Source organism: Acanthochromis polyacanthus, chromosome 12 (assembly GCF_021347895.1).
Source record: "Acanthochromis polyacanthus isolate Apoly-LR-REF ecotype Palm Island chromosome 12, KAUST_Apoly_ChrSc, whole genome shotgun sequence".
Lineage (NCBI taxonomy): Eukaryota > Metazoa > Chordata > Actinopteri > Pomacentridae > Acanthochromis > Acanthochromis polyacanthus.
In genome coordinates this window covers 23,455,419-23,478,908 of record NC_067124.1, presented here as the reverse complement: position 1 = coordinate 23,478,908, position 23,490 = coordinate 23,455,419, and the positions used below count along the sequence as shown (strand labels likewise).

Here is a 23,490-nt window from a genome sequence, read left to right as displayed (position 1 = left end):
TTTTCAGCTAGTCAGGGCTTTCTGAAAGACCCATTAATTTCAGGCAAAGAAGCTTTATTTTTGAGTAAATGCTGAACAAAATCCATCCACTGGCATGTGTAAGTGCAGGCGGATGGGTTGCTAAAATAGTGAAAGCATTTATCAATTCACTTCCAGCATTTGTAACTATTGCATAACAGATACTGCTAAACACCACCACCAACTTGGCAACCCAAAAGCTTGCAACCCATGTGTATCTGATCCATAGAGCTTCAGTAAATGACTTATAAACCTGTAATAAAGCCATTAGTTACAGCTTACAAGCCTTTCACACAGGGCTTCTGAGAAAATGCTGCCAAAAGGTTCAATGAATAAAACTCCCAGACGGATTCTATAAGCCCCATTCAGCATCTAGAATTGTGGGTAAATGCTGTACAGATGCAAAACATCTTTTTAAAGATATGCAAAGATATTTTCTTGAGCTGAAGTCTCAGCATTAAGCCATGCCTCATGTGACGAAACAGGTGCTTTTATAGAGATGTGCAATATCTTCTTTATCTATTAGTAACTCTGGGATAAATCTAGGTACGTAAGTTGATAAAAATCATTATAGATATTTCTATTTATGCTTATTAAAATATCAACTGGATTTATAATACACATCCATGGCCATAAACCTCTTATGCAAATGTTCAATAATGGATCTGTGCGGACTACATTCTGTAGATTTACATGTAGAACAACTATTCCTGCAAAATGCAAATTTAAAAAAAAAAATCCGTGCACAATTACATTTTATTTAAATAACATTAAACGTGCCCAACTATTAATTGCTCGCGATTTATGGCACAAAACGGAACTGAAGAGCTGTCACTGCCTGACTCTTTATTTTTAAAGTCTCATGTGTTACAATACGAAGAGGATCAGTGAGTGTTGATAAATAAAGGATGTTAAGTGTATCTTAAATAATTCATTCTAACGTCATGCTTTAATGTGTGGCTAAAAAAAAAAATTTCAACATTTGGGAAAATAAAATCCTCCTCAGGCCTGCGCCATCCGTGTGAAAATCCTCCTCTTCTTCTTCAAAGTCCACATGCAAAAAAAAAAAAAAAAGGAGGAAAAAAAATCCCCTCGTTTCCCTCCAGTGCCGACATGAATTTCTGACTCATTAGCATTTATGCAAATGACTTTCTAATTGCAGGCGTAATGACTCTGGCGTGGGAGATTTTTCAATCCGCCATGTTTTTTGTTAGTGCATGCTTTACAGGATGCATTTTTCCCCCCTTCATTTCCAAAAACAAAAGCGGACGCCTCTCTTATTTGCAGCCGACAGGGATCCTGCTGGAGCTTTATGGCACATTTAGAAAGAGTGAGACTTTTTTTTTCTCGCCCGGTCCTTTAAACAGGCCTGCGTTGATCTGAGGCATCGACAAAAGCCTTTCTTCTCCTCCTTTTCAATTCTTTTTTTATCTCTCTGCTCCGCGCCGCAGTGAAGCCCTGCTGTCCGGGCTTGGTTTGTTTTTGAAAAGATGCAGAGGATGCCCGAGATGGAGAACTTGGAGGTGAGTCTCGGTGATGATGTGCAGCTCGGAGCCTGTAGCTCCTCTGAGGCGGTGCGTGTCGAGCAAATAAACGGAAATGCAAAATGGCAGCACATGAAGGAGGCAGCAGTTGGAGGATTGTAGCTTCTAATCAGGCGAGAATCAGAGATGATTTCAAGAGGAGGAAAAAACAAGACTAGACCATTCACTTGCTCTCATGGGAGAAATAAAATGTTTGACCCCTGCCAGGTAAAATCTTTAAGATTTCATGCCTCAGATTGAGCAAATTCAAGCAAACTGAAACAATTCAGAATCAAAACCTAAAGGAAAATCAGTGTTTTCTATGAGTTTTAGTAGCTTCCCTTTGTCTGAATTCACAGTGCTTTTCTTATTTAACCACCACACCACTGCTCCCAGCTTAATGAACTATTTAGAAAGACAGTAGTGTGCATTCGTGCGTGTGTGTGTGTGTGTGTGTGTGTGTAGAGTGTTTAGAGGAGGGGGGGGGGGGTTTAGTCTGTCTGGTTTGGCACAAGGAGACTGTTTGGCCCCCACAGAGCTGCAACAATATGGGCAGATTTTGAGGGGACAAAAGATCCGGAGCTTTGAGTTGCAGAGCACGTCCCTGACACTGGGACACTGATGTACTGGGGATGCTGGGATGTTGAACTGGGAGCTCGGGTGAAGTAAGGCGCGACAACACGACCCGCAGCAGCATCACCTGGGCAGATGTACAACAGGTAGACAGATCGATTCAAGGTGATCCGGGCGGGTTTGTGCTGATAGATGAAGCCTCAAAAATAAGGAAAGTAGTGACTCTACAGAGGAGAGCATGTTTCAAAATCAAACTTCCATGAGACATAATGTTTAGAGATGTGGATGGTATGGTTTCTTTGTTTGGATTATGGTGAGAAGACTGAGATCTTTCATTAATTTGATCTCAACAAGGTGCTCATTCTCGCCCACCTGAAAACAGCCGCCAATTCTTGTTTCTCCAGCTCCACATAGAAGCACAAATAGCAAAAAAAAATAAGACAAATGAGCCAAACATAACAGACAAAATCACATGTGACCATAAGAAGTTCATTTGACCCCAGTTGGTTTTACGTAATCCACTCCAAACCGCCCCGCTTTGTGTTGTACGCGGCTGCAATCACCTGCAAAAAAAAAAATAACGATTTAGTCACATTTTTTTGTAATGATTCCCAATATTTAACACCTCAGTTAATCCTGATAGGTATTAGCAAACAGCAGCCAATTGAAAGCTGAACAAGAAGCCCAACAGTAAATCTCTCCGCCAACAAACATCGTCAGCTCCGAGCAGACGGAACAACATTTCTGCGGTTGACAGATGGATTACAGTGGGCTGAATGTTTGGAGTCCAAATCCTGAACTAAACAAGCAGAAGTCTTTCAGACACAGAGGACGTGTGGAGTCCTCTCGGGTTTTCTTGTGCGTGTGATGTTGTGAGCTGGAGGTCTGAAAGCAGAGGCAGACGCTGGAGAAAATTTGAGCAGTTTGGTTGTAAAAATCGGTGTAAAATTTTCTCATATGTGAATGAAGAATAACGTGGAATTGCTGATTTAAAAGGATGTATGTTACAGTGAAGCCTTCAGTAAAACCTTCATTATCATACTGTATGCCTGAACCTTCCAAATAAGATGATTTATTAGCTTTGTATAGGAGTGAGAAAAAAATAAAATCTTCTGTTTTGTGTGTTTTCATAAAGATGACTTCTCAGCCGTGTTTATAGGAAAACACTAAGTCTTAAGGATGCCTCAGTGATTGAGTTCAGCATACAAGAAAAGAGCAACAAAACCTGTTTGGCTTCCAAATTCTGAAACATTTTCTGCTTTTACCATTTCTGCACTGAGCCATTTTCTCTCTTTTTTTTTTTTTTGGGTCCTCGGTTCTCATTCATGGAAGTGTTTTACATGCTGGTCAGCAGCTGAGCTGGCTCACTGTGGCTTCTTAGCTCAGTGTGGACCGTGTGTGGGCTGTAAACACATCCTGCTGCTGCTTTAAACACACAATCCCAGATCCAAATGTAAACAAAACAACAGTCTGTTAAAAGAAGAAGAAAAAAAAAAACAGAGAGACGCCGTCACGCCAACATCACTTGTCAGGTTTTAAGACGACTGATGAAGCTAACGTCATCTAATGCTGTTTAAGGCTTTAATCACTGCATTTAAAGCAAAACTGAAAAAACACAAAATTAGCGTTCAATACACCTGTTATCTAAAGGAGATGAGGCCTTTAAAATATTGCATGAGGGGTGGACAAAATAACAAGAACACGTGCCATTCTAGCACAACCAGTAGGTGTGAATTCAACACTGTTGTCTTTTTACAGGCTGCTTTTGTGTTGTTGCTGTTTTGCTTTTAATTACACTGACAGGTATTAACCAGCACCGCAAAAACAAAACACACACACGGATACAGTACAGTATTTTTCACGTGACTCTGACTTGCTTAAATTACTGGAATTTATTTCACACTAAAATGACATTTTGTGATTCTCTTTAGGTGGGAAAAAGTAGGATTTATTGATTTGTACCTGAAACCTAAGAGTGTTAAGATGTATGAAGGCTGTGGGTATTTTAAAGGCTTACGTTTAGCCGTCCATCATCCTTTCACTGCGTCGTCTGCGGGACAGCTTGCAGCATGTTACGCTGTCCACTTCCAGATGAATGAAAGTGTGCATTTTAGAAATCAGTGAGCGAAATGCTACAATGAATAAAGCCAGGCATGTTTTTGTCATGACTTCTTGTGCTGCCACCACCACGGTTCATGTCGGCTGCAGAGATGCCAGTCGGCCTCATGCTGATCCTGTGAGAGCGGCAAATCTGCTGAATGGATCATGTACACACTCTATCTCAGGCGTAGAATTGCTGGTTCTGATCCCACTGCAAACTCAAACCCGCCTCAACACAACACACTGAGCCTTTTTGACTGGCGGCTTGATGAGTGTGTTGCATTTAGAGATTTTGTTAAAACACTTCACATACTACAGCAGAGATTATTGCAGCAGCTAACATGTATTATCACAATTATTGATTATTTTCTTGATCCAATCATTTTTTCTTTTCTTTTTAAAGGTTAGAACACAGTGAAAATGTGCATAAATGGTGATTTTTAAACCGCTTCTTTTGTTGAATCGCAGTCCAAACATAGTCAGATTACTATCACACGTGACAAAGAAAGGCAGACAATTCTCACCTGCAAGAAGCTGGAACCATCGAATGTTTGATACACTGCATTTAAAATGTGATACATATGTCTAAACTAGTATAGTTCAGGAGAAATGTTCTAGATTAATCGACTAACCGTTTCATCTGTTTGAGCTGCAGTTCTAGCTGAGATGTTCCAAGCTCAAGTTCAGTTGCAAGATTTTGTACTTTCTTGGTGGCAGTTCAGGATTTTTAATGTGAAATCTGATGCATTATCAGATTAATGCATCCGACATTATATAAAGGAGCAGCAGTCTGGCAAGCTATAATGTGAAAAGTCTGCACACAAATGTATGCATCAGGAATATTTAGGTTAAGTCTGTGACTTTTGCTGACAGTTGTGCTGCACTGGAATACAGAACTTTAACTCTTAAAAGTGCATTTTTTTAATACTGTGGCATTTCTTATTTTATTGACACAAATAATGCAAAATGGTAGAAACTATTGCAATTACAGATTTAATTGCATTTTTTTTTAAATTTAAACTTAGTTATATTGTAGTTTCACCTGCTTTCAAACAAACCCAGTCACAAATATATGTAAAAATGACATTCAGCCACTGTTGTTAAAGTTGCTGCAGTCGTGGCTAGATCCTAGAATTATAATCTAATTTGCAGTTGCAGGGCAGCTTGTTAATCTGCGGTTTTAAAGATGTCAGTGGTGCAGATTAATTCAGTTGCAATCCCAGAAATGTTGCATTTGGAGACGGAAAAACTCTGCAAGGCCCTGAGCAGATATACTGGATGGAGGAGGAGGAGGAGGAGGAGGAGGTGGTTGGTGGTGGTGAGGGGTGAGGACGGTGGAGGGGAAGGTGAGGGGGAGGTTTAACCGCCATGCCCCGCAGGAATGGCCTGATGGGTGCTAATGAACTTGGGATGTGCCACCACAATGCTGAGCGGCCTCGGTGCCCGGGTTCCCATGCAGAGGATGGAATAGGCGAGAGGGATGATGGGGGAGGAGGAGGAGGAGGTGATGGGGGGTGAGGCTGGATGGTGCACCCAGCCTATTGTGCCCAGTCCTTAGCCCATTAGCCACCACCAACCACTCCGCTTTTCCCAAGAAGGAGCCCCGAGACCTGCCTGCCTGCTCGCCCGGATTCGGTAACCAGGCATCGGACGAGGGCGAGAGGAGGGGAGGAGAGAAACAGTAGCCGTATTTAGAGTTTGATCTCCAGGAAAGCGTCCAAAATTTGGAGAGAAAGAAAAGGGGAGCCCGGGACATTGGTAGGCAGAGAGGAACCCCCCGACAACAAACCGGGGGCTGACAAAGTTGTCTCTTTGGCAGTCGCGCCTCCTATTGAAGCAGTAATTTATTCAAAGGAGATTTTTATCCCCGCGATCTGATTATTATGATAATCAAGTGACCCAGACCCCCTTTCTTGGCTCTTGTCTGCGGGCTCTGGGCTCGGCGGTGACAGTAAAAGCTGATTTGCACGGTCTTCACCCCCTGGTCACATTCCTGGACTCCTCTGTATCAAAGACGCAGACAATGAGAATAGTGGATGTGCGCACTTGATCCAGGCGCATGAGCGGAGGCCGCAGTCTCCGCCGGGGGCTTTGTGTCAAACGAATACTAGTAGCCAGACAAGATTACACGAAACTTTTTATAATCCCACATGGGCCAAAAAACGGGGCTCAAAACGGACACACTTGATACGTGAAACTCCCGAATAGGGCTACAATGGAGGCAGCAGAGGGGGGATGCTAAGAGTTTGGAGACGCTTATGACGCCAATTCATGAGTAATTAGGCAATTAATTATGAATCTGGTCGTCAGATTTCATGCTGGAAGTGTGGCTGCCCATATTTCTGGTAATTCTCATGATTTAGCCTCAAATATGAAATCACATAAAGACATCCAACCTGATATCATCAGCCACCAGTATTTGGATCCATGAAGGGCAGATAAAGAAGTTGAGCTTCCAAAGCTTATTCATGACCACGTATGCTTTCTTCTCTTTTTTATGAGAGGGTGGAGACAAAAACAAACCTGCATCGTGTCATAAAGGGGAGGGCCTTGGTGGTGGTATATGTTTTTAGAGCAGGCATGTTTTAAGTTCATATTGCATCTGACGCGAGGAATGGCGAGTGCGAGGGACGGCGGCGCGGGCAGGAGGTAGGGGGGGAGGTGGTGGTTGGTGGTGGTGGTGGTGGTGGTGAGGGAGGCGAGATCCACCTCCGAGGGAAATAATGGGGGTGATAATAAAACAGGGGGAAAACCCGTCCGAGGGAAGCTGAATGGATGGAGCCAGAGAGACGTCACGGCCAGCCGCAGCCATGAAGACCGAGCGGTCCAGCCTCCGGCAACTCACTTGGTCTCCATCTCCAGAGCCGCTCGCTTCGCGCTTTTGGAGAGCGGACGCCGCAGCGACTCGCAGGCGACGGCGTGAGTATGAAATATATCCCGGTGTTTTTCCTTCAAGTAGAGAAGAGAGAGATAGGGGAGGAAAAGGCGACGACAGTGGCGGATTATCGCTTAAAATAACGGAGGAGAGCGCGTTTTGCATCGCGTACGTCGCCACACATGCACACATAACGGAGCAGGATGCAAATGTAGTCTGGATGTAGCAGCAGCAGCAGCAGAAGCAGCAGGCGAATATGAGTGAACAGCTCTAAATTGCACATTATTTCTTATTTCTCTGTCTTTTCTCTCCTGGTGTTATGAAGAGTGCAAAGTAGGAGGTGATATCTCTGTCAGAATGGCAGCTGTTGAGAGCAGACGAGATGGCAACAGTGCTCAGCGTATTTTGTCGTTTTTATTCAATGTTCTATTTTCAATCGGCTTCAAAAGCTCCAGAGATTGAATGCTAGTTAATTCCGTTCTCAAATGGACATCGGAGCAGTGCACATGTCCAGTGAACATGCACAAGACAAGCCTGTACTGTTTGTGTGAAATACATCAGTGTGAGAACAACTTCTACTGCTTTGTTTCTGCGTTTTACGCAAAAAAAGTCCTCTATTTCACAGCCTCATTGACGCATTGTGCTCAGGCTTCATATGCGCCATTCACAGGGAAGCCACAAAGGCCAAAAGGCGCTTCCAGCCCTGATTTCATTTCTCATACACACCTCCAGGCACTTGGCAGGGTCACTTTTCCAGCCCTGCTTGCCGCGGCAACGGGAGCTGCACAGGCAGGCAACATATGGCACCAAAAACACCCAAGAAAATCTCACACAAGCCAGGGGAAGAAAGAAACCCTGCTTTTGTCTTTCTTCCCAAATTAAGCCTTTGCGGGACTCTGTGGCCATGTGGCTCAGATATCAGGATTACCAGCAGACAGGCCTGCAATGCATGCGTAAAAAGACAAAAGTGGTGGCGTTCACACCCATAGTTGGCGGATAAAGGGATCACAAGGCCAAATGTCCAGTCCACACGTGTGCGCTCTGGTAGGCCTGTGCCGCGAACACGTGTGCCACCTCGGACACGTCGGGAGGGATGAACACTGAGGCTGTGTAGCTTTGAGGAAGATTTGAAACAAAAATATATTTTTTTTAAAAAGTATGATTACGCAAGGTTTCACATGATGAACGTGAGAGCATAATTTGTGTGCACGCAGGGGTCACTGTGTGAGGAGAGGCAGAGGATGGATCTGGAAAAAAGGATAGGTTTGCGCAAAAAAATAAGATTCATTTTAAATGTGCGGATTTTGGGCTTATTTGGGGGAGAAATGTAGGTTATGAAATTTTAGAGCATTTATGTATTTAGTCAAGTAGTTGTAAAACACACACACACAGATAAAGTTGTGTGTGCCACTACAATGTATTTCAGAGGGAATAATTTAACTCATTAATTGCATTCAAAGACGCAAGACTGCAGGTCGTGCATGATGTTATTGTGAGAACTGCAGTGACGTGCTGTGCTGATACACGGGCTGCTCAACAATCACGCGGTCCACACGGCTGAAGTCGACACCTTTCACGCCCCATTATCATTTTTTTTAAACAACAATTTGCCTTTGCTGTTTCAACGACGTTAACAAAATACAAAATTGGGCAATTTGGCTTTGTAGTCCATTTGAAGAATAAAATAATGGTCTCTTTTTTCCCAGGGATCCCTGGAGAGACATTCAGCGGCCTCACAACACTTGGCTTGTAGGTATGAACTACCAGCTCTCACACATCACACACAGGCTTCCGTTACCCAGTTCGACATTTCTGGAAGTTTGGTGGAATAATATGTTTTGTATTCCTATAAATAACAACTAGTGGGTCGTTTTATATGTGTAGTTTACAGTGTAACGTGTGTATAGAAGGTATTTTTAAAGTTATGCATTATAGTTCTAAGAAAAGTCTACAATTTACCCGAAAGAAAAGGTAAAGATGTAACCACAAATACGATGGAAACACTCGCAGCCTTTTAAAATTCATACATTATCTGAAATGTTAAGCAGTTAATTTCATTACACACAGATTGTGCATACAATTAATTGCTTAATTTCAACAAACCGTCATTTCCAGCTAACGAGTTACGCACACACACACACACACACAACACAACACAACACACACACACACACACACACACACACACACACACACACACACACACACACACACACACACACACACACACACACACACACACACACACACTCACACACAGCCACTGTTAACACTTTGTGTGCGTGTTCAACACACACAAATTCACAGTGTGTTACCAACAGTGTTCCATTTCCATTCTGGTATTTTAAATGTGGTTTTAACGTGTGCGTAAAGTGCTTTTTGTCGTGCGTAAAACTCTTTCGTAATTGCCTTCGTTGCCACAAAATCCTGCATCCAATCTGAGAAATTCATCCTGTGTCGTAAAAGGCGAAAAACCGAAACGTTTTTCTCCGAGTTTGTCACGTGGTTTTAATCAGATGATAACCAATAAGACTACACAATAGGAATCAATTTCTTGCTAATCAGCTCTGCACCTTTGCATATTTATTTTCCCCCCTCCCCAATTAGAGGTGCCAGATTTTTTTGACGTCACGTACATCTTGGCCAATGGCAGTGCCTGATGAGGTTTGTTTAAATGGTGATGAGAAAGAAGCTGGAGCTTGATTGATGCTTTAAATATGTTTTTGGATTTTAGTGAAAGAAAAGAGGCCGTTGTGACTGTGACACTGTGGAGCTTTTGTTGGGTTGATCAATGGCATAACAGAATCCCCACAAGCTCCTTTTTTTTTTTGAGCTCACAGGGTTAATAATTTGCTAGGTGAAATGCATTGTGAAAGCTGAACATTATGGGGATAAAAAACCCAGCAGGAAAATATTGAAATTGTATCAGTTTAGTGGAATTATATAAACTGCGGCACACTCATGAATAAGCCAGTGTTAATGAAGGGACTATTAATGATAATGGGGAAATAAGTGCAGCCTGCATATAATTATTTTTCCTTTTTTTGCAGCTTTGGAAATCATGAAAATATATGTGCTCTAAAAACGAGTCATAAAGCTCACAGCACATGCTGCACGGATTAAAAGTTTTAATGTTAATGTTGCACCATTCCTGTGCAGAATAATATTGTAAGAAATTACTGATTGGTTTAAAAAACAAATGGAGCTCTGAATTAATAGCAAAGTCAATGATATGGTTTTTAAACAGATATTGCAAATTATTTAAACATTTTGAGATTTGGAAAAATATAAAATGGATTTTTTAATATACTGTAAAATATGACACAATGAAAAGAAGATTGAAATGCAGCCATTCTATAATTAGGCTATTTTAAACTGGGGGAAAATTGGGACTTTTTATTTTGTTTTTAATAGACAAATATGAATTACTTAAATTAGTAATCCATTTTACAGGCTTATTTGTAAGTACGTGGCCATACTTTTATGACTGCAGCTATGAGTGTGTAATTGCATGTATCTATACTTATGCTGGGCTCGGTGTGTGTGTAGTCTTATATGTCTGCAATTATGTACTAACCATGTGAACGCACACAGTGTGTTTAGTACGTGTGTGTGTGTGTGTGTGTGTGTGTGTGTGTAACCCAGTGAAGCAGCATTCTGGGAGTTGAGGCATGTTTCTGTTCTTAAAGGGCCTCGCTTTGTCCTTGTGGATCGAAACAAAGCACCTTGACGAAGATTTGTGCTATGCTGACAGCCTTCTAAATGGCAACAAAACACCTCTTTTCTAAAAAAAAAAAAAAAAAAAAAAAAAAAATCTACATGTATTCAGACAGCAGAAGAAGAATGCCAGCTGTTTATTGTAACCTGGAGGGAGAACAATGCCAGGGGGGATTTGTTGCTTGCTAATGGGGATGTAGCCATCTCTGCTAACGCTTGCATGTTGCCAGTCAAGTCGTGTATGAGTGTTCGGGTTTGGATGTGTGTGATGAAGGGCGAGAATATTCGGTGCCTCGCCCTCCTCTGTCCCCCTCTCTCTCTCCCTCTCTCTCTTGTTCTCTCTCAATATCTCTCCATCTCTCTCCCTCTGCTTTCAGTCAGTAGAGCTTCACTTGGCGGTGGCGTTGGTGGGGGAGGAGCTTGCCACAACAGGGATCTGGGCACACAGAGCTGCTTTAATTAGATGGGGCCTCGTGCCATGTGCCACCACGGCATGTGTGAGAGGGAGTGTGTGTCTGTATGTGTTACCGCATTGTCTACATCAGTACATGCAAAGACGTGTTTCGCTTTGTTTTTGATTGGGGTTTTTTTTGGACATATTTGGGCGTTAAAGGGTATGTATAGTCTAGCATATGTTCCGTCGTGCAATGGAAGAGCATTTTTCTTTACATGTGTGCATGTGCATTTAGAAAAACCTCTATCTTCACCTTGGCACCAACCTCGAGCGTTGGCCGACTGCTTTGGCATCAGATAATGTAAATGAAGACAAACCAGTCTCTTTTGTAGTCAAACAGCCAGGATCTTCTTTTAATTTAAAAATGCATTTGGGTCATGGCGGGGGGCGGCGTTTGAAGCCATCACCCTCCTATGGAGCCAGTCAGCGGGTGAGGTGGGTGCGCCATAGGGATGGGCGCCAGGCCGGAGGAAGGAAGGTTGGCGCCACGGCTGCTTTGGACTGGTTCGACAACTTGTGCACTTTTTTTTTTTTTTTTAAATTGGTGCCTCTCGCTGATTGCTTGACTTGTGGAGTTTTTGATATACTGGCATTACTCACAAGCCAATCAAAGGTTTCGGTGGACAAAGGGAGGCTTGCAATTGGCTGAGGTGGTTCGAGGCGGGGTGAGGGGGCCACATAGTGACATCACAAACTGAAGGGTCAGGACATTTAAGGGCCGCTTTAGGTTCCGTGAGGAAAAAAGGCTCCAAGCCACAAGAGTAATGTCTTTGTTTGTTGGTGCTAACTGTGGTTGAACTTTTTTTTTCAATTTCTTTTTTGACATGAATTTTAACTCCACACCAAGTTAATTTGTAGTCTTTAAAGTAATATGCAATTCAATTGATGAAGACCAAATAATAATGTAAGTTTTTATTAATAACCTTCTCCTTTGCTTATAGGTCAGAACTTGGGCCATGTCGCTTCGACTGCAGCTTGAGAGGATGGGTAGCCTTAGGGGTTGGTTGTTATCTTTGGTTATCTAGCTGTATGAGTGATGTACATTCTTCATAAAGCTAGATAACCGAAAGTAACAAGAATCCCATTACACTCCTGAAAAGGCATCAAGACCCCAAACGCATCTCCCTCCAAATAAAAGAGCACAAACTCTGCCAGAAGAACTGTAAAAAGGAACAAGAAAATGGACATTTTAAAGAAGATGGAGCTCAGTGCATCAAAAAGGTACAGTGCATGATTTATCTGTATCTAACTGGATGTATGTGAGTTTATGTGTGCGCCTTTCGTTAAACCTAACTTTACTGTGAGGCTCTGTCTATATTTGCTGTTCCTGATCCCTCGACAACTAGAACTGTTGAATACTGTTGTTAGGCATGTATAAATAAAGAGGACATTGCCGCACATATTTCCTTCAGCTCTCTACAGCCTGTGGCAATGATCCATAACAGTAAGGTTGGTGCAACAGGATCACTTTTAATCTAATAAGCCGCATGATCCTTGTGTGTGGGGCTGCATGCAGAGGCTTAGTCTTAGTATCACATGGCCGGGAGTGGCGAGCTCACTGAAAAAGACCTACACTGATTCACCAAAGCTGGTAGACTCTGTCAAGTCCTTTAACAACTCGATGTTGACTAATCAGTTCACTAGCCAAGTTCCTCAACTATCTGTTCATTTGGCTCCATGCATTTGAGCCTTACTGCTTGCATCTCTGGCATCAAGAGAACATGCAATATGTAAAGAATGTGGGCCTTTTATATCATAGGAGGTGCATACGGTGCTATGAATTATACATATGTTCCAACTTGGATGGGATTGTGCGAGTTAAGAATGCTCCCTCCGAGTTAATCTGGCCTCCCAACGCCCCGCTGGCACCTAAGCGAACAGACAAGAATTTGTTTGAGGCCAGTTTTGTTAAGTTAGCCGTTGTTGATTTTTTTAACCCCCCCCTTCCCACCTACTCCTTTCTCTCTTTTGCATGAAAAGATGTTTGATTTGGGGTCCTGGCCGTTGTTTGATTTGACGTGACAGTTGGCTTGGTTGTGAATGGGCCGTGGCAAAGCCTCCATTGCATGAGGTGCTACCATGTGGAAAGGCCTGATGGGATCTCACTGAATGCTGCTGTGTGTGCATGCAAGGCTCGGAGGGGGAGTGGTCCAGGGCCAATCAAGCAGAAAGTACCCCCAGTGACGAGATCCATGAGTGAGAGAAGGAGAACAATCTCAGCCTTTAGGTTCTTTGCCCGGGCTCATGGTGAGGAGTAATTGGTCAATCAGATCTTCAACCTCAAGGCCTCTGATGGCTGATTGAAGGTGTGATTTCTGTTCTGCCCATCAAAGCTAGAGGGTCACTCCTGCAGAGAGAGGCCACTAAGGATTTTTCCCAAGGTCCTGAGGCTCTGGTGCTACAAGGGCAGCAGTGAACGCCAATTGTAATACATATTCCACATGGAGGTTTGCTGTCTCAACATGGTTCAGCTAACCCTTGGGTTTAGATACTTTCAGCTTGACATGGCACCAATTTTTAGACAGTTGTGCAGGGCCAAACTGAAAGTGAGTCCTAAAAGCTTGTGTGGCAACCTTACCTCACAATGTCAATCTTTTCAACCCCTGCAGTTGTGCCTGTCTGCTGCATTGCAGGTGCTGAGTGTGACATTTGAGCTCTGGACTCAGCTAGTAAGAGAGAGGAACGAGGGCCTTGACAGGAAGTGACAGCTGGAGATGTCACCTTCCTGGATGGCAAAGTAGTACCTGGTTCCCGCTCAGCTGTGCTGCTACTGCCACAGCTGATATATTTTTATTACAGTGTAGACTTATGAGCATGGCATGGCTTTGATCTGTTATTGCAGTGATTGTGCCTGGCTAATAACCAAGCACTTGTATGTCTGCACAGGTGTGCTTTGCATTTATGAATTTAACATCTAACAGTTTAATGGGGGCTAGAATTTGAGCATGGTAGAGATGTCTCCTTTTGCTTTCTTTTTTTGTGTGTCAGCTACAGTGTTGGAGCTAAATGGGAACTGAAGTCTTGGACAGATTGTGTTTATACCCTAAGCAGTGCCCTGGGAGACGCATGTCATGGTGCAAATGCTTTGTTCTGGCTCAGTGTGTGGCACAGTTATATCACTAACACTTCACACTAGGGACCCCAGAGTAGAGACTGTCTTCGCTTGTGCCTGCCTGAAAACGGCATGGAGATAGAAGAGTTCCTAAAAACCACCTTAGGGCCTTTGGTCGCTCTCTCTGTTTTTGTGTCCCATGGCAGTGTCTGAAATAGAAAGAGAGCGCAAAGAGAAAGGCTGGAGAAGGAAAGAAGGTAGGGAGAGGAAAGAGAAAGAGGAGGGTGGTGGGTTTGTCTTAGCTTTCATGCACTGGGCAAGCAGATTTAGACTCCAAGTGTCAAATAGAAAAACAGCCATTGTGGTCGGGTCCTACTTGCCCCCCCACCAGTAGACTTTACAGTCAATAGAGCTAGTCCACTTGTCACTGAAGGACAATGCGCCCTTTTGCCTCCCTTTCAGGCCTGCCGGGTCTGAGCAGCCAGACAGTTTTCTGAATAAGACCCAGTGATTCTTGCCCCCTTTTCTCTGCATCTCTTTCTCTTGACGGAACACACCAACAGGGCTTGGAAAATGGCTTCACTGTTGGGCCAGAGGGTAAGGCCAGACCCTGTTATTTTCTACAACATTGGCATTCCCTCCACCCCCTTACACTCACAGAGAAATGAATGTATCTTAAGCGGTTGCAAAAGTCAATGGGTCTCCCCAGACAAAGGAGATTAAGTTTGGCAACTTAGCAGTAACAGGTGTACTTTGACTGTGCTTGGACCACACGGGGGGTGACTGCTGCTGTCTGACCCGTTGCTCCGATCGCCTCCCTGTTGGTTTTCATTTGTGTGGAGATAAAAATGAAATTTGCATTGTGTTTTCAGACGACAAGAATGCTTCAGACCTTGTCGACTTAGAAGTTTTTGTGGAGTGTGTGTTTGGCCTAGCTGTCCACCACTGGGCTCTTATCATTTTCACTGCTTTTGAAATCCCAGCTCAGTTTTGCCACATTTCTCCCGTGATTTGCCAAGTTTTCTCTAAAGGGATTCTGCAGATATCTTTAGATCTCGAGCAGTGCTCACCCAAGGGAGCACGTTAAGGGTAAACAATGCGGGCACACAGAGAAGAAAGAAATATCAGAGGGAGTGCGGCACTGCACTGAAGCATGAATACATTTTCACATTTAGAACTGAGACAGTGATGTTTTAGGAGGGGAACTATCTTTCAAAGAGAATGAGCGAAGCCTTTTTCTATCCATACCTTCAGTATTTTCAACCACAATAAATCAAGCTATTCAGCAGCAGTACAAACAGAGACACTCTCAGAGCCAGAGCAAAACAGTGCATGCATTTGTTTGTTTCAGTCATTAATAAAGCTTTTACCGAGAGCCTCAGTCCTCAGAAAAGCCCATTCTGGTGAAATGACTTGGCAAAGCATCCGATGGAGGGTCTGTTCAGACTGAAGCTGCTCCCGCTGCCATTGTCTAGCTCTCTCTCACACACCTACGAGTCCAGAGTAAGCACACAATTTCATTGTTGCGTGAGCTGTTAATATCAGAGGCTTCACAATAGAGCCCATTCGCCATATTTGCATAAGGCACTTTTCCAACAAGGACCCGGAGAGGGCTTGAAAGCTGGCCCACTCCAGTGCCAATGGCAAAAAAATGTCAAGTGCCAATTAGGAGAGGTTTGCCACCATTCAGCAGTACCCCACCCCTGTAGTCCTTCCCCTCCCTGCTTACCCACCCCAACTCTCTCACACTCCAAGTCACCCCTGGTTTTACCACCTTATTCCAATTTCAGACGTGGCCTTCCCCTACTGACACCCAGAGACAAAAGCTGGCTCCCTCCTCTGCTGCCTAATGGAGGATCCTTTCTGCTGGGCTCAGAGTATTAGCAAAATCAGACAGCATGCTCCGTTCAGCGATTAGTCAGCTTTCTTTGTTGATTACTTTGAATAGAAGGGTTCAGGAACTATGTGGCTAAACCTGCAAGATACAGACCCCACCTGCTTGTGAATATTGAACTTAGCAAGCTGGCTGCATTGTGCTGCTTCGGTTTTAGATTCACAGGTTTGCATGTGCAGGTGTGGGTAATCGAGGGAAGGGTTGTGGTAAAGAAAGACGCTGATTTCAAACAATTAAGACGTACCCCTTTTATGTGATATACACAGTGGTCTGTGTTAGGGCTAATAACATTTAGCCATCTAATGTCTTGCTTTAAACTCGTCGTGCTTATTATGTTGCACTGATTGCACATACAAATGCAGAGAATTATTATGAGAAAGGCTGCAGTCAGGCTTTTTAAAGTGAAAGCACGAGCTTTGAGTCAGCTGTTAAGGCTCAAAGAAATGCAGTGGGATTTACCGAAGCTGCATCAAATCCAAGTTAGCTTAGCTGGTGAGTGTCAACACTACCGAACAGCTGTTTACAATTCCACCGATGCTGAAAATGCAGCATTATTTCCTCTAATGCTTAACTGTACTTGTCAGATGCAAAGTACGTGGGGACAGGAATTTAGAGCATCATCGGTGTTCTTGAATTTAAGTAACGCAGTGTTTATGCTGGGAAAGCCTTCGACATCAAATACATGCAAAGCGTGCATCCTGTAAAATGACAAGAATGGAGTAAATTAAATAAAAAAATTAAGTCATAGACACAATAAAAGAAGGTAATCATGTTTGCCCAATTGGGCTACCGTTGTTTTCCACAGAGCGTTTACCTAACTTACCGCCTCCTGCCACTCAAAAGGATTTTTCTGTTGTCTCCTTTTCTCTTTCATTCTTTCATTCAATCTCTGTGTCGAGTTTTTTTTTTCTTTCCCACCCTTGATTCTCAGATGGTTGGATCTGATTTGCATGCATTTGCATAATGAAAGTCATTTGCATGCTCAGGGGCAGACTGTACCATGAGAACAGACATGAAAAGGTGTGTGTGTGCATGCGTGTGTGTATACACACATTCATGTGTATACACGGTTTGGTTCGTATGCATCTGTGAACTATACATGTGCGTTTTGATGGATAAACTACGTACTTAAAATTTTTCCTCTCACCCTCTGATTACCCTTCCCTGTTTTCTGTGCAGGCTACCACACCAATGAAGGAAAGCTGGCAAAAGAATACTGAAAAACAGAGAAGAAGGAGGAGGAGGGGTTGCTGTTGATTCTGCCCTCCCTCTCTCCTCGCCCTCCTCTGCATCGCCTCTTCCCTCCTCCTCCTCTTCCCTTCCTCCTCCACTCCATCCTCAGCAGACTGCCCCTTTTTCCTGTACAGCGAAACGCAGCCCGCGCCACCATCTTAGAGCAACGCTGGCATGAAATGGAAGTGGGAAGACCACTCAGTGCAGGTAACACGCCAAACCCACTGCGCCCACCATGCTGCATTTTTCTAACCGACACCACCCCGATGCTCCATCCTATCCCCTTTTCCACCTCCTCGCGCCCTCGCGACTCTTCTCCAGCAGGCTATTGCCTCCGTTTTAATCGCCTCTGATATGTTTGTTAATTGCACGATTCACGAGATGCGCCGATGGGAGGGAGGGGAGGGTGACTTGATGTGGGTGGAGCGTGTTTTGTATGTGTGTTCACATTAAATCACTCTGCTCTCAATGCCTCTCTCAGGAGGCTTTCAGTGGGCATCTGTCCTCGAAGCGCCAGGTTTTCTTTCCCGTTTGGGAATTCTCATGCCATCCTCACATGCATGCCCCGACATGGCGGTGGCTGCCATTTTGGAGATACGATGCAAGTCGTGCCTCCTGGACAATACAGAGGCACAATTCATAACTCTATGCTGTTGAGCAGCTTTGGATTTGTGCATTGTATTTTGGTCCAAAACAATGTGGTAGCGTATCATTATATTATATTTTCTGCAGTCTGCTGGTACAGACTTTAAGATTAATTCCAAAAATATCTTTTTTCAAGCCTTTAAATGTGGTCAGAAGAAATGTCAAGGTGGGCACATCTATCGAGTGGAAAGTGATATCTGTGACTCACTACTCACATTCTCATACAGGGACACTGCAGCAAATAAAACTAGCACAAAGACAAAGAGGAGTAATAGATAAGACATGGTAAAAAACTGAGAGCGTGATAGGCAGAGTCTCGGCATTGGAAAGGCTTTCTTTAAGCGAGTTCTGGAGGGCATTCGGTGCTCAGACAAGTTCAGTATTGTTCTCCCTGAGCGAGCTTGTTGTAGTGCAGCATTATTTCAACCGGGGAGCTCCCAACTTTGAAAACCGCTTAAACCAAAACTCCAATTAGCGTCGGCTGGGCTTGATTAAGTAAGGCAGCCAGTAAACAATGCACGCCATTGTCCCCATAATGGAGAGACCTCCTTTTGTTTGTGTCTGTGGTGTGGAGGTCAGAGAGACAATGCTAATGCTAACTTACAGTAGGGTGCCAGTCTATAAGGCTTACAGAGAGACTGCTCTTACTGATGTGTCAAGGTAAAAGAAGAGAATGACACAAGAAAAGCATCAAAGATTCAAGATTTTCCAAGTGTATGAGAAAGTTTGGAAAAAAGTATTTAATTTCCCTTAACCTTTATCCATAAATTTCAACATTCTTTTCTTGTATTTAGTTAAAATACATCTTTGCTGATTCCAGCTCTCAAATTAGGTCATGCCAAGCTTTGTGTAATTTAAATATCTGACGATGCAGCATTTAAAAAGCGAAGGCATCGCTTGGCTTCCTTGAGAAGTGCTGCAGTAACTGTGTCAAACCCAAAGTGCACTAATCACGGCTAGGCCTCCATAAACAGGTGGTAGATTGAGCAAAGGGGGCCGGGGCCATTCTCAATTTACTGTGTAAATTATGCAGAGCCCAAAACAATGCAAACAGTAGACAGTGGAGTGGCTGGCGTTGGCTAATGAGATGATGAGAAGCCTGGGAGGGCTGGGAGCTGATCGAGTAGAGGGGGTGGGCACGGCCGGCAGCTTGTGTCTGGATCTCTGTGCGTGCATCTTTGCGTGTGTGTGTGTGTGTGAGAGGGTCTAGAGGAGCTTTGGCAGGGGAGCAGACACTGTCCCGTCTGCACAAACCCCACCGTCAGCACCCCTCCTGCCCAGACTGAGTGCTGCAGAGGGAGGGGAGGGCGAGCAGGCAGCTGGGGCACCCTGCCCCCATTGCTCCGGCAAGAGCACCAGCCTTGGGAACCTCTGTGGCAGGGGTCCCCCGCAACACTGGCACGTAAGGGGCCCCCCAAAAGTCTGGCTGCAACCCCCATCGCCATCGTCCCCTCTTTCCTCTTGTCTCCCCAACCATCACCACCCCTCCCGCTCTAATGTGAGGGCTGGGGGCCTGGGAAGGACTTCAAGTTCATGGCCAGACCTCCTATTGAGCTGACAGCCTGACTGTTTGCTCAATTCGGCTCCCTATTCAGAGTCGTGCTGGAGGGGGGAGCTTTGAGAAAAGGCTGGAGGATGCAGGGGGGTGTTGCTAGATGGGACACCATAGCACTGTGATAGCTATTCATTCAGCAAGGGGAGACAAGTAAAGAGCGAGGGAGCGAGTGAAGAGCGATGGAGGGGGGGTTCGAGTCGGGCTGCATAAATAAAAAGTGAGGAATCTAGGCTCAAAGTTTGCTTTGAGCGGTGTGCGCCTCTCTCACACTCTTTTAGACTCTTAATTACCGGCGCCTTCCACTTTTCTCTCTCCCTTTCTCTAACTACACCCCCCTCCTCATCCCAATCACACACACACATGCACACACACACACAAAACCACACACAAAATGGCAATGGCAATCATTCTCATCATCCTCTCTATCCCCTGGTTTTATTAGGCCACATGCTGGGGCTGTAAATTTACCATTAACAAGCTTATTCACTGTAGTCCTCTCAACAAAACAAGACCATGATGCCAATAACTCAAAGCGACACCAATACCCGAAACTGCCTTTTATGCCGCCAACCTCCGCTGTTAGCCACTCCCCACCCATCCCTCCCACAACCCTTACCTCCCTGGCCCGAGCGCACCCTCTCTGGACAACACTGTAATGCTAAATGCCAAGTCTAACGTGATGCCCGCTAATAGCTCAGGCAATGGTAATTAGCACAACGATTGTTGATTTCTGCTGCTAAGCTGGACGCTCGCATTGCTGCCCCGTTCTGAACTCGGTGACCCGCTGTAATATTTTAAGTTGCTTGTCTGAGCTGCTTGAAAATGTAACAAAAAAAGGGGGTTTGATAGCCTTCTGAAGTCCAACTCAGCTCAGCTTAGGGTGTGTCACATGCTTCCTCTTTGTATTAGCAGCTCGTAGCGTACCAGGCTCCCGTTAAGGCCTTTCAACTTGAGCCTCAATCCCCTCAGCTTGGTACGTGGAGCTGCGCTTACCTCGGCCAGAATTAGGACACACAAGAAATACCCCCAATAACTAATTTTTCATGTTTCAAGAACAATGAGGACAAGCCTTCTTTTGATACATCTAAATTGGAATTCACAGTCCATTGTCTCAAATAATTGTTTTGACATTCACATGATTGCCCTCACGGTGTGTTTTGACTCACTCGGAAGAATCAAAGCTGTATCCTAATGTCATTGTTTTTTTTTTCTCCTCTTGCAGATAAATGCTTGTGCTGAGGCATCCGGAGTGGACTGAACACACGACGGGGGGGACAGCGGGACTCCTTCATTGGCCGTTTGCTGCCTCTCAGCTGGAGTAAACAAGGATGACAGTGTTGCTGTCTGAGTCCGTGGTGATTCCCATCGTGACTGTGGAGCACTCTTCATACCTCTCGATGTTGCTGATTGATGCATTATTTCGACAGTCGACCTGGACTGTTTGTCAAACGCCTTTTGGTGTTTTTAGCTGAAGAAACGTCATCGTGGACTGTGATTGTGATAACCCGTGGGCTCGGACAGAAGATCAGCAGCTCCGGGGGTGGACGATCTAGTCCATAATTGTGACTTTTTTTTGGAGAATGTAAAACTGAATTTTGTAATTATTATCTTGTATATTTTCCTATAAACAATTCTACTTAGACATGAAGCAATATTATGTGTCTTCAACTAACATAGGCTCCACTTACTTTAGGTTGTATTTGATGAGTTGTAGCCCACCTTTTGTTCAGTTTCTGTTCGGTTATAGTTGCTAGGACTCAAAAGACACGTGAATGTGAGACCCACGGCAGCAGTGAATAATACTGCACTGCGATTGGACAGCTCCATGTGTCGGCTGACACAATGGCGAAGGAGTGAGCTGTCGTCTTTATACTCTATGCAACTGTTTTTTTGTTCCTTCTTTCTTTTTGTCTTGGGCGTAGCCCCTCTCATCCTTACATTGGATTTTGTTTTTGGGTTACCACTTTATTGACATTCCTTCAGACATCATGAAAAGAAATGGTTTTTGAGGAGCCTACATTCCCGTTGTTAATATACTGAAACACAAATCGTGTGCGAGCGTGTGACAGATGACAGAATACAGCTCAGTGTCATCAGTGGATGGATTGAATCTCATATTTGCAGCCTTGACACACTTTGATTTGCCTGTGCAGCCATGAGCCATTGTCTGACTTAATATTCCTAATAGCAGGAGTGTGTTTGATCAGCAGGATGGAGTTCATGGCTGCATGTATACAGAACAGGCCACACTATTAAAACCTGCTTCCCAGCAGGCTCAGAAGCACAGCAGTTTGCTTCATAACAGTTACCTGCTTCAGTGTAATGATACATCATTGGGTGAGACATGACAAATACATTGGCTTCAAACACTGCCTTAATTTCCTGTTCTTGACATTAAAACACACACACACACACACACACACACACACACACACACACACACACACCCAAATGCAATAAGGCAAGTACTATCGCAGCCTAATTCATTCTATATTAATTTTCGGGAAGTGGCAAATTTTTTATTACGATTGATAATCTATGCAAATCTTTTAAATATTACTTTAAACAATCTATGTCTATGCAGTGCTTTTGCAATTGATTCAAGGGAGACTATCTAGGCCTAATTTAGAAAATGTATTCTTTTGATAATCATGCACATCCCAGTGCTCAAGACAATTACTTATCTGCCTGGATAAGCTTGAAATTATGTTTTTAATCTCTAGCAAAAAAAAAAAAAAAGCACTCTTCTGGTATCAGTCCAGAGGCATGAAAACCATGAATTGTGGTCTAAAATAATTAAATCAGTTGCACTAAATCTCTTTTTTCCTTAAATGCAGATCAAACATATCTATTCAGCTCTGCCTTGCATTGCTTATTGTTTTATAGAAGCAGCAATGTTTGTGTTATGCAATCTAAGAGCTGTGAATGAGTGTTCACCACATGTGCCTTTATATGAAAAACTGTGTTGGAATAGTAATAAAGGTTTACATTGAAAACAATGGACAAATCGCTGTTGTGCATGTTTTTGTCAATTTTGCTCATGTGTCATTAGGTGACAAGACCATCAGCGATAAATGGAAATGTTTAGCAGCTACATGTGCTGTGGTGGTGTCCTTGAGCCGTCGCTGAGCTCAGTCACCATTCTCTACATCAGAAGTAATGTATCTCAGTGAAATACATAAACAGGAACATAAACTACTATCTTTAAATGGAGAGAAAATGAATTAAAGCATTCTTTAAAAAAAAAAAAAAGGAAATTGTGCTCAATAGCTGGCAGCTGTTCTTAAAGGTTTTTGCTTTCTGCAGCAGTCACATCCACACAGAAATCAACTGGAATTCAGTTCCAGCATAATGTTATAGCCAAATGAAAAGATTGTCGCAATTCTCCTGAGATCAAACAATTTTCAAATACTATAAGGGACTCCAGAGGTTTATTTTCTGTAGCAGTTAGCATCAAGCTACATGGGAGGAAGACAAGTAGAGCTTTGTCCTCTTATGGTGTAAAATTTTTAAGTGCAAAGATGCTCTCTGTAGTAACCAGTGATGATGCTGACCTCATTGTTGCAGTGTAGATGAATAATAAGTCAATATGCATTGGCACACATTAACCTACTGTTATTTCACATTTAGGAGGGAAAACAGAGCACAGCAGCAGTCTTGTGCTGGATTGTGATGCTCTGCTTGCAGCGGCGGTGCTGTGCAGGCCACCCTGTGCTGTGCAAAACACTTCTCCTGTGTGATTTGCTGTCTGACACCACATATGGCAAATGCGCCAACATCGACATATGGACCCCTCACAATTCATTAGCATTGTCATGTAAAAAGCATAATCCCACTGTAAAACAAATGAA

The 23,490-nt window shown here is 43.7% G+C and overlaps 1 long non-coding RNA gene across 5 annotated transcripts; it reads left to right on the top strand.

Moving 5' to 3' along the window:
* The first annotated feature begins 1,526 nt into the window (after nucleotides 1-1,526).
* LOC110959540 (uncharacterized) lies at nucleotides 1,527-22,638 on the top strand. 5 transcript variants are annotated; one of them, XR_002596232.2, is made up of 5 exons: nucleotides 6,937-7,133; nucleotides 8,796-8,838; nucleotides 12,202-12,481; nucleotides 17,386-17,646; nucleotides 20,862-22,638. It is a non-coding gene; the product is annotated as an uncharacterized LOC110959540 (long non-coding RNA). The 5 variants fall into 5 exon arrangements; XR_002596231.2 differs by having other exon boundaries at nucleotides 8,796-8,842; XR_007945394.1 differs by lacking the exons at nucleotides 6,937-7,133; nucleotides 8,796-8,838 and adding an exon at nucleotides 1,527-1,541.
* Nucleotides 22,639-23,490: the final 852 nt, after the last annotated feature.